Source organism: Montipora foliosa, chromosome 6 (genome assembly GCF_036669935.1).
Source record: "Montipora foliosa isolate CH-2021 chromosome 6, ASM3666993v2, whole genome shotgun sequence".
In the NCBI taxonomy this organism is placed as follows: Eukaryota; Metazoa; Cnidaria; class Anthozoa; order Scleractinia; family Acroporidae; genus Montipora; species Montipora foliosa.
In genome coordinates this window covers 62344840-62353527 of record NC_090874.1, presented here as the reverse complement: position 1 = coordinate 62353527, position 8688 = coordinate 62344840, and the positions used below count along the sequence as shown (strand labels likewise).

The window sequence follows — 8688 nt, the reverse complement described above, 5'->3', positions numbered from 1 at the left end:
CAGTACACTATCGGAGTCTTCATAGATCTTAAGAAGGCTTTTGATACAGTCAACCATGAAATACTTCTGGATAAACTAAATGTTTATGGAATTAGAGGAATTCCATTGGCCTGGCTTGCTAGCTATTTATCTCACAGACAACAGTGTGTCATGGTTCATGACCATACATCTACATATAATACGGCTGTATGTGGGGTTCCACAAGGATCAGTCCTTGGACCTTTACTTTTTCTTTTATACATCAATGATCTTTTTCTTGTCTCAAACCTCCTGTCAATCATTCTCTTTGCTGATGATACTAATATCTTTTTTCGTCATAATGACTTGGCTACCTTAGTAACCATACTTAATGTAGAGCTCACTCGTGTTTCTTCTTGGTTTAGTGCTAACAAACTCACTGTCCATCCTGACAAGTCTAAATTCATCATTTTTCACCCACGTCGTAAACAGATTAACCTCTCAGATATAAACATTTCTATAAATAATTCCCCCATCACACGTGTGCAGGAAGACAAATTCCTTGGAATTATCATTCATGAAAACCTATCCTGGAAACCGCATATCTCTGTTGTCTGTGATAAAGTCTCTAAGATAATTGGAGTTTTATGTAAGGCAAGGCGATACTTACCTTGTGATACTCTGAAAACTTTATATAATGCTCTTTTCCTGCCTTACATCAATTATTGTACTCTAATTTGGGCTTCTACGTACGTTTCTTACCTTGAACCACTTTATGTACTTCAAAAGAAAGCCATCCGTATAATTACTTTTTCACCCCCACGCACACCTTCTAAACCCCTTTTCTCTAAAAATAATTTTCTTTCGCTCCATTCTATCTTTAAATTCCATTTGGCCTGTTTTGTTTTCTCACATTTTAACAATATTCTGCCTACTCCTGTTTCCTCAATCCTTCATTTTAACCATGAATATCACGATTATTTGACTCGTTCACGTTTTAATCTTCATAAAACCAACCACAAGTATCAATTTGCTATCACCTGGCAGGCTCCTGTTATTTGGAATGATATTCCGTTAACAGTGCGCAACAGCCTTACATTAAGTAACTTTAAAAAAAAGTTGAGACTGCATTTTCTGAATGCTGAGTTAGTACATTGAAAATCGAAAATTGAACTCATTTCCTTTAATTCTATAGTCTGATCAAGTCCCCCGGGACTAAATTGTAAACTTTGTGGACTGTTTTGTTTTGTTTTGTTTCCTGTTATTTGAAACAATTCTACTAGGAGTACTTGTTTATGCAATTTATTTAATTATATTATCCTGTGTGTTTGTAAATTAAGTAGTTAGATTTAGTTGTATAAGTATTTTAGCTAAAGCCTTCTTCTATTCATGCAAATTTTTCAAATTATCTTTGCTGACCATATGCCATTTAAGCCTCCGGCTTTGGCTGTTCTCATGTATTCTTCAGAGTTTGATGTGTAACAATAAACAATAACTGTGACGTCATCAATATCCTTTTTATTGCCGCGACGGAAGATATGGAAAATACGCCACTCGGGTCCCGGTTGTAGTTTCGTATGAATTTCATGAGTGGCATAATTTCCAGTAAAACACTCCCTTAGCTGTCTATGTAATAAAGATGGTTATACAGCATAGGTTTCACGAACTGCAATAACTGACAAATACAGTGAAGATTTCATTCAATCAATTTTATTCCTTTTATTCGTAATAGGTTACAACAAAGTTAGGGAAAGTTACAATGGAGAAATGGCGTGACTAAAAAATGTTCATTCTTAACACAATCTTAGGCTTGATATGTAGAACTTTCAGGGCCGTTTGTGGTTAACCCAGTCAGAGTTACAAGGGACAAACTGAATCAGTTCAATGTCTTGACCAAGTTTTGTCTTCCAATATGGAAAGTGACGTTTTAGCGAGTAATAGTCGAACAGTGTCCTTAATCACTAGGCCTCTGAAAAAGAAATGACATTTTAAATCAACTCAGTTTCGTTTGCACATGTAAATGTATATTCATGATCTATTGGTTTTCAATGTGGCTTAAAAAGAAGACTCGGTTGCCTTGTTACACTTACATGTACGTACATACAGTTGCAAACAATTGGATGCACGCTCAAATCAATAAGCGTCACGAAGTGTCCTCAACTTCAATATCACTCATGTCTCGCAATACAGAAATACGTCACAAAATGTCCCCCAAATGCTTCTTCTCAAGTAAGGATAAACTGCTGCATTGTACAATTATTCAATAATTGACCAATCTCCATAGGGGCTTTTCATAGGGCCAATGAAATTCAATCAACAAAACGACAGAACACAACAACAACAACTGTTAAGAATCCCAACTGGTTGGAGGCAAAGCATTTAGCTATTTACAACTACGGCCGAGAAGTTGAACTACGGATTACCGGGAACAAATTCAACCAGTGGTCAGAACGAGGCTTGAACCCGGGAACTCCGCAACTCAAGCCAAGCGTCCTATTCACTTTGCCGTACTGCCTCCATTTACCCAGACTTCAAAATAACGCCAACCTCCTTCGTTAGAAATAGGTAGGAAATGCTTAGACTTACAGGGACACTTCGTGTTGGATGTAAAAATTGGACTTGCATTTTTGGACATAGTCCTGCACTTAATTAGTGATTGACTTGATTCGGTAAACGAATAAAAACCAAGAAAAAAACCGCTCTCACTCTGGGAAAATTTGCGATTCTTTTATCGCGCTATTCGCTTTTTTGGGATTAGGCTCTATCACTGACCAATAACAAAAAACGCACATAATCTGCGAGCAACGTCTTTACCAGCACCGTCAAGTGCGTGTGAACAAGTCACAGCTGAATGATATGTACTTGCTTCCTATGGGAGAAAATGGGGCGAGATTTTTGCATTTGTAAAGCGCTCTTAAGTCAGTTGAGTGTCTAAGGTAATCGCGTGATACCTCGCCCCTTTTGCCACCATTTAATGACAAGTAGAAAGCCAGTCATAGCCTATAAAATTTTCCCGCGCTATGAGAATATGCTGCATGAAAATTTCGTAGGATTCTAAAGGTTTGATCGCGCCGCTTGCTGCTTCTTCTGGTTTTAAAGGCCCACCGTAAGCGACTGCTTGTTTTTCTTATGGAAATTCGCACTGCTTATCATAGCCATCTGGTTGCATGAATTTCAGCTTTGGCGAAATTTTCAGATATTAAAGTTGTTCCACTGCACGCAATGCCTGTCGATTGAAGGTGTGCATTTAACGTCGTTGGATCCCCAGAAAATCTCCGCGTGGAGTTGTTCAATGTAGGTTCGACCCATTGTCTCTCTAGCGCTTGCAATTTTTGCCGACGTCTTTGTTAACAGCTAAATTATTCAACTGGTTAGGATCTTCACCTTTGTTCAGAAGACTAGGAACTTTCTGAATCTTCACTGGTCGAGGAGCTGTTAAAAAAGGTTAAAGATTATCTATAACTGAAGTAACGAGAAAATTAGGTTACCCAGGCAGTTTAAAGAAAATAAGGTCTATATACACATCGCTTGGGCAAAGTCGCCATTATGTTCTACAAGTTTTTGAGAAGACTTCAGTAAATGTGTTCGAAGGAAAACTGCTTAGAGAATTTGTTGCCCAAACATAGAATATTACTTTGCATTTATGTGGAAACAGCAGAGACTGGGAAATGTTGTCCTCTTTGTTATTAGAAAAAAGAAAACTGACACCCAGATTACTCAAGAGGAATAAAAATTGATTTTCACTTGTTTGACTCTTGACTGGAGCGATGATCAATGCAAAGCTCTGTTGCTTCACTTCGTGGATATGAAGAAAACTCCCTGACGGTGTTCAGATTAAAAAAAAATACGAATTTACCCTAAAAAAAATTCTTGTACCTCTTTCCTCGAAGCGCATCAATGCAGTGGAGCAACAGCACAACCAAAGCACTGGCAGAGGAGTGGCCGGTGGTTATTTCACGTTGTTGCTTTGCTGACGACGGCAAAGAAATGGACAAATATGAAAAACGCACGTGCGGGGCGTGCAAAGCTATTGTTTTTGCCCACTGAATATGCAAATTTGTGACGTTCTCGTTGCCGTCGCCGTTGTGGTTGCTAAAGCTCCCAATAAATGGAACGCACCTCACTAATGCACTAGGCAATTGAAACCACGGTCGCCAGACCCCGGGACGTAGCGGGGAAGTAACGAGGACATGGCGGTAGAATTAGAATTGAGCTTTGTAAAATTTTACTTATCTGGGGCAGTGACAATTTTGTTCAAATTGGCGGCGACTTTTCGTGGGGCCTTGTAGCACTAACCTTGCCAGAGTGGGCCTGGGTCCGAGTTAGGAAAAACGTTCCAACTTCAACTGTTTTGGGTCTGCATTTGTGGTCTTACAGTGCTCGCAATTGCCGTAATTTGCATTTTTTTGGTAAATATACGTCTTGAAAACTCTATGGCAGCTATCGCGTTTTTCAGCGTTGCGTAACACCGGGGCCATGGCAGACTGTCCAGGAGGGACTGAAGAAGGTTTAAAATGTAACACTGTACAAATGTTACATTCCTCGCTACTTTCCGCGGGTCGTGGTTTCAATTGATTAGTTCATAATCCATTTTTATTTCTATATTTTCTTTTATTGTTATTTTAGTACTACCAGTTTGGATATTACAAACAATAAACATAACACCAACATAACCATGTTCGGTAAAAAATGTATCCGAGGTATTGAACGGTAATATCTACGATACAGTGCAACGATTTTCGACTGGAAACCAACAAGTATCTGAGTGAGCACTTTGACTCGATTTTAATATGGATTCAATGAGTATCGTACAGTATGAAAGCTGCGCATCGTAAGTCATTTTGGTCATTGTGATGACGAATATCCGGCGTTGTCGCATCGTGAGTCTACAGCATTTTGGTCATTGTGATGACGAATATCCCGCGTTGTCGACAAGAGTACAGACAACGCTGAACCACATTCTATTTTTTAATGAATCTTTTTGCAGACACGGCAGCCATTTTGATTTCTATTGTTCGGAGAGCCATTATGGGATGCTCTACCTTGGGTGCCAGAAGAATTTTTTTTTTCAAGGTCTGAGAGAACGCTCAGCGATTCCAAATCAACCGTCAAGGACAAAAAAAAATTCCTCTAGATCCGGTCGCACGACCCCAGAACCACATTTCCATGTCATCAAATTGGGACAGAATTTGTCCTTGTTGGCTGATTGGACATTATGTTCGAGGGAGTTACTGAATGGACAAATCGAAAAACCGGTTCTCAACAGCTGTTGCGACAAGTAGCGTTGCCTGACTTCGGCCCGAGAAGAAAAGGCCAAACTGTTTCGATGGTCCGTGTGCTGCTTCAGTGCCTTCACGCACTGCAACGGCTTTGACAACGTGAAAAGATCCATTTTAATCAGTTGTAGTTAAGTTATTTTGCTCATCGATTCGCGCATGAGAACGCCGGCTTGTAGCAAGCAAGCAGGCAAGCAGGCAACCAGGCAACCAGGCAACCAGGCAAGCAAGCAAGCAACTCAACTACAATGACAGGAGATCGCGGATAACAGTAGTTATATCGCATAAGCTACACATTAAATATCATACTACATAACACAATTACTGAATTTGATTGTTACAAACTCGCTAAATCTCTTCGTGTTTAGTTTAGGGGTCAATGGTAATGGTGATGGTAATGAATTTATATAGCACATTTTCTATTAACATATTCAAATGCGCTTTAAAAGCAAGTGATTTATGGGTGACATCGGACATCAGCATATATAGGCATCGCTGGCAGCCACTATCAGTCCATTCAAGTGATCTCACCCAGCACATGAATGAATGAAATGAGGCCTCACCGGCACAACAGCTCCATGCTCCATGCTCCATTCCCTATTCTTTACGAATAGCGTGTGGGTTCTTTTACGTCCCACTGGGTTGTGAACATTAAAGGGTTGTTGGACCGGGCCTACGGTTTATAGTCCTTATCCGAGAAGGCTTGAAAGTCTTAATCATTTGCGGATGTAATTACAAAGGCAGCACGTTCTCCTCAGTTATGTTAAGACCCTGAGTGTTGGTCCGACCGGAGTCAAACTCACCACCTCCCGCATGGCAACCCGATGCTCAACCAACTGAGCCACCGGTGCGCGGGTACGTCCTGAACGGAGATTGTAGTCATGTTGAATGGTATCCCTGTACAGGACCGTTTTCATGGGTTCTTGGTGTTGTGATCGCAAAAGAAATTTGCAATATGCAGGTTCTGGGGTCGTGCAACCAGAGGCTTTTTTTTTTTCGTCCTCGACCGATGATTTGAAATCGCTGAGCGTTCTCTTCGACCATGAAAAAAAACTCCTCTAGCACCCAGGGTAGGGATGTTCAGGGGGAAGATTAATATGTATTTGCCCCCTGGGCATCCCATAATAGCTATTTTAAACAATAGAAATCAAAATGGCCGCCGTATCTGCAAAAAGAGGGAGTTTAAGTAAAGACGACGGCTACGACAACGAAAACGTCAGTCCAAGTATTTCGAGGCGAACTATCCTGTAACTGAATGGGTACGGACGGTGTTAAAGTCAAAACCAAAAAGGACTGATTCATTTTTTGATATGCTCACGTTGTCGTCAAAGCCTAAAGTGTGGTGATTTCACGTTGTTCTTTTGCGGAGTACGGCAGAGAAATGCACAGAAATTCGTGTTGCACGTGCAGCACGAGTATTTTCCTTTGTGAACCAATAATATTCTTGCTTGGTGGCGTTGCCGTAGCCGTAGCCGTAGCCATCGTCTTTGCTTAAACTCTCTAAGGTTTATTAGAATACGGGTCTCGCCAGATTATGGCCAATCAGATTGGGCATGATGACCGCAACGCTTCTGTTGGTTTGCAACCAAGCAGTCGCAGGAGGGATTGCTCGTGCTTAATGGAATATTTTGAATTCTGCAAGGAATACAATACCGCCACCTTTTTCCCGCAAAAAATCTAGCAGTAGCCGTTCTAAAAATGGATTATGCTGAAATTCAAACAGACAGACAGATCGCAGATCGCAAATCGAGATTTGTGGACTTATAGGCTATGGACTTCTGTTTGTGTTCTTTTCTGTCCCTAATCTTACCTAGTAACCTTATCTAATCTACCTTACCTTGTTTCCAATTATCCCAAGAAACTTCTTTGAAAATATAGAAGATACAGTGGCACTGATTAACATAATGAGCGGCAGATAAGCAATGGATTCCTGAAAACCGAAAAAAAGATACAATTGTGGTTTTACACTCAACTGTTTCCAATAAACTCGGAATTTTTATATAGTAAATAATATTTGTAAAATTACAAAATTTTGAAAAAAAAAAAAAGATTTTGCATAGTTGGCCTTAAATTTTAGAGAGTTTTCTAAAAGTTAAGCGATAGTGCGCACAGCTGGACGAAGAGCAGTCACTGGCGATATCGTATCTGACTTAAATGACCGTTTCTTCTTCGTGGCCTATGGCCGAAAATTGACTATTTTTAAAGTAATGTTTAGAAAATGAGCAGCAGTGTTTTATCGGGGTTTAACACGTGCTGCGAGTTTTTTGAACGGCTTAAAAAACATTACACACACCGAGCGTGTCCCTCTGGACTCAAAACAATGGTTTCTATTTGTGAGAGGTGAATATTAGCATACAAGAAAAACAAGCTATGCCTTATTGGTATTCTTTATATAAAGTATACTAACGAGGAATGTTTTATCAGAATATAAAGCTCATACACGTGACGTTTTAGCGATGTTTTGATAGGCTGTTAGGCTCGTGAATTATTAACGAGTTTGTGAAAAAAAAAAAATTAAATAATAAAATGGCAGATTGATACAGCCATTTGACATCCGTACACACCTTACTAAGGGCAAGTGTGTAAATGAAGAAAAACGGCAGATAAGAGTAGGCGTGATTTTGTAAGGCCCTTGTACAGGAATACACGACGGCAACCTGAAGCATAATCATAAAAGGGGAGAGGCATTGAGCTTCAGTGTTGTCTTGGGCTGTAAAAAGAAGTGCTGTTAGTTTTTGTTGTATAAGCCACCGGTTTCATTTGTTTCAGTATTGGTAATCACATGATTTCAAGTGCAGCCAATTTAGAATAAATAAGCACGAGTAAATTTTCTCAAAGATGAACAAAATTGCACGAGGCCAATTTATAGTATTTGAAAAATTTACGAGTGCTCATTTATTCCAGGTTTCACGATAAAAATCATGTGATTTCTTATTCATAATATACATGAAAAAAAACGATATAGCTTATCGCAATTCAGAAGTATCGCTCGAATTTGGGTCATCCACGGGTCGCATTTGATTGGCTATCTGTGACTTTCTTTGATGGTTGACAAATCAGAATCCTTGGGTTTTTACTTTTTTGCATTAAAAAAAAAAGTGTTAGACAGTTTTCTGCTGGTATGTAGATTTGTTTTAGTAACTTTCCGTGGTTTTGTTTCTTACATTTATTGTGTTCCAATAACTATCCTGGCGCTATTTATGTCTGATCAATAAACGAGAATGCCCCCATCCTATCTTACTGATGTTTTCTTATTTATACTAAGTTAGGAATTATTTTGTTTTCGTTTCACTGCAGAGTGACTACACAACAATTGCAATTACTTCCTTTGTGTACTGTGTTACCTTAAAATTGCATTTCTCTTAGCCAATCAGAATGCAACCTTGTTCCCAGGGTCTCTCTTCTTTGACTCCTTTGTCGTTGAGGAGGAAGACCCTGGTTCAGGCTGGTCACG

General features: G+C 39.6%; 1 protein-coding gene across 1 annotated transcript in view; it reads right to left on the bottom strand.

Annotated features, from left to right (window-relative positions):
• Nucleotides 1–8688, bottom strand: part of LOC138008084 (uncharacterized) — a 166966-nt gene that overhangs the window by 121534 nt on the left and 36744 nt on the right. The gene's annotated exons all lie outside the window — the stretch shown is intronic.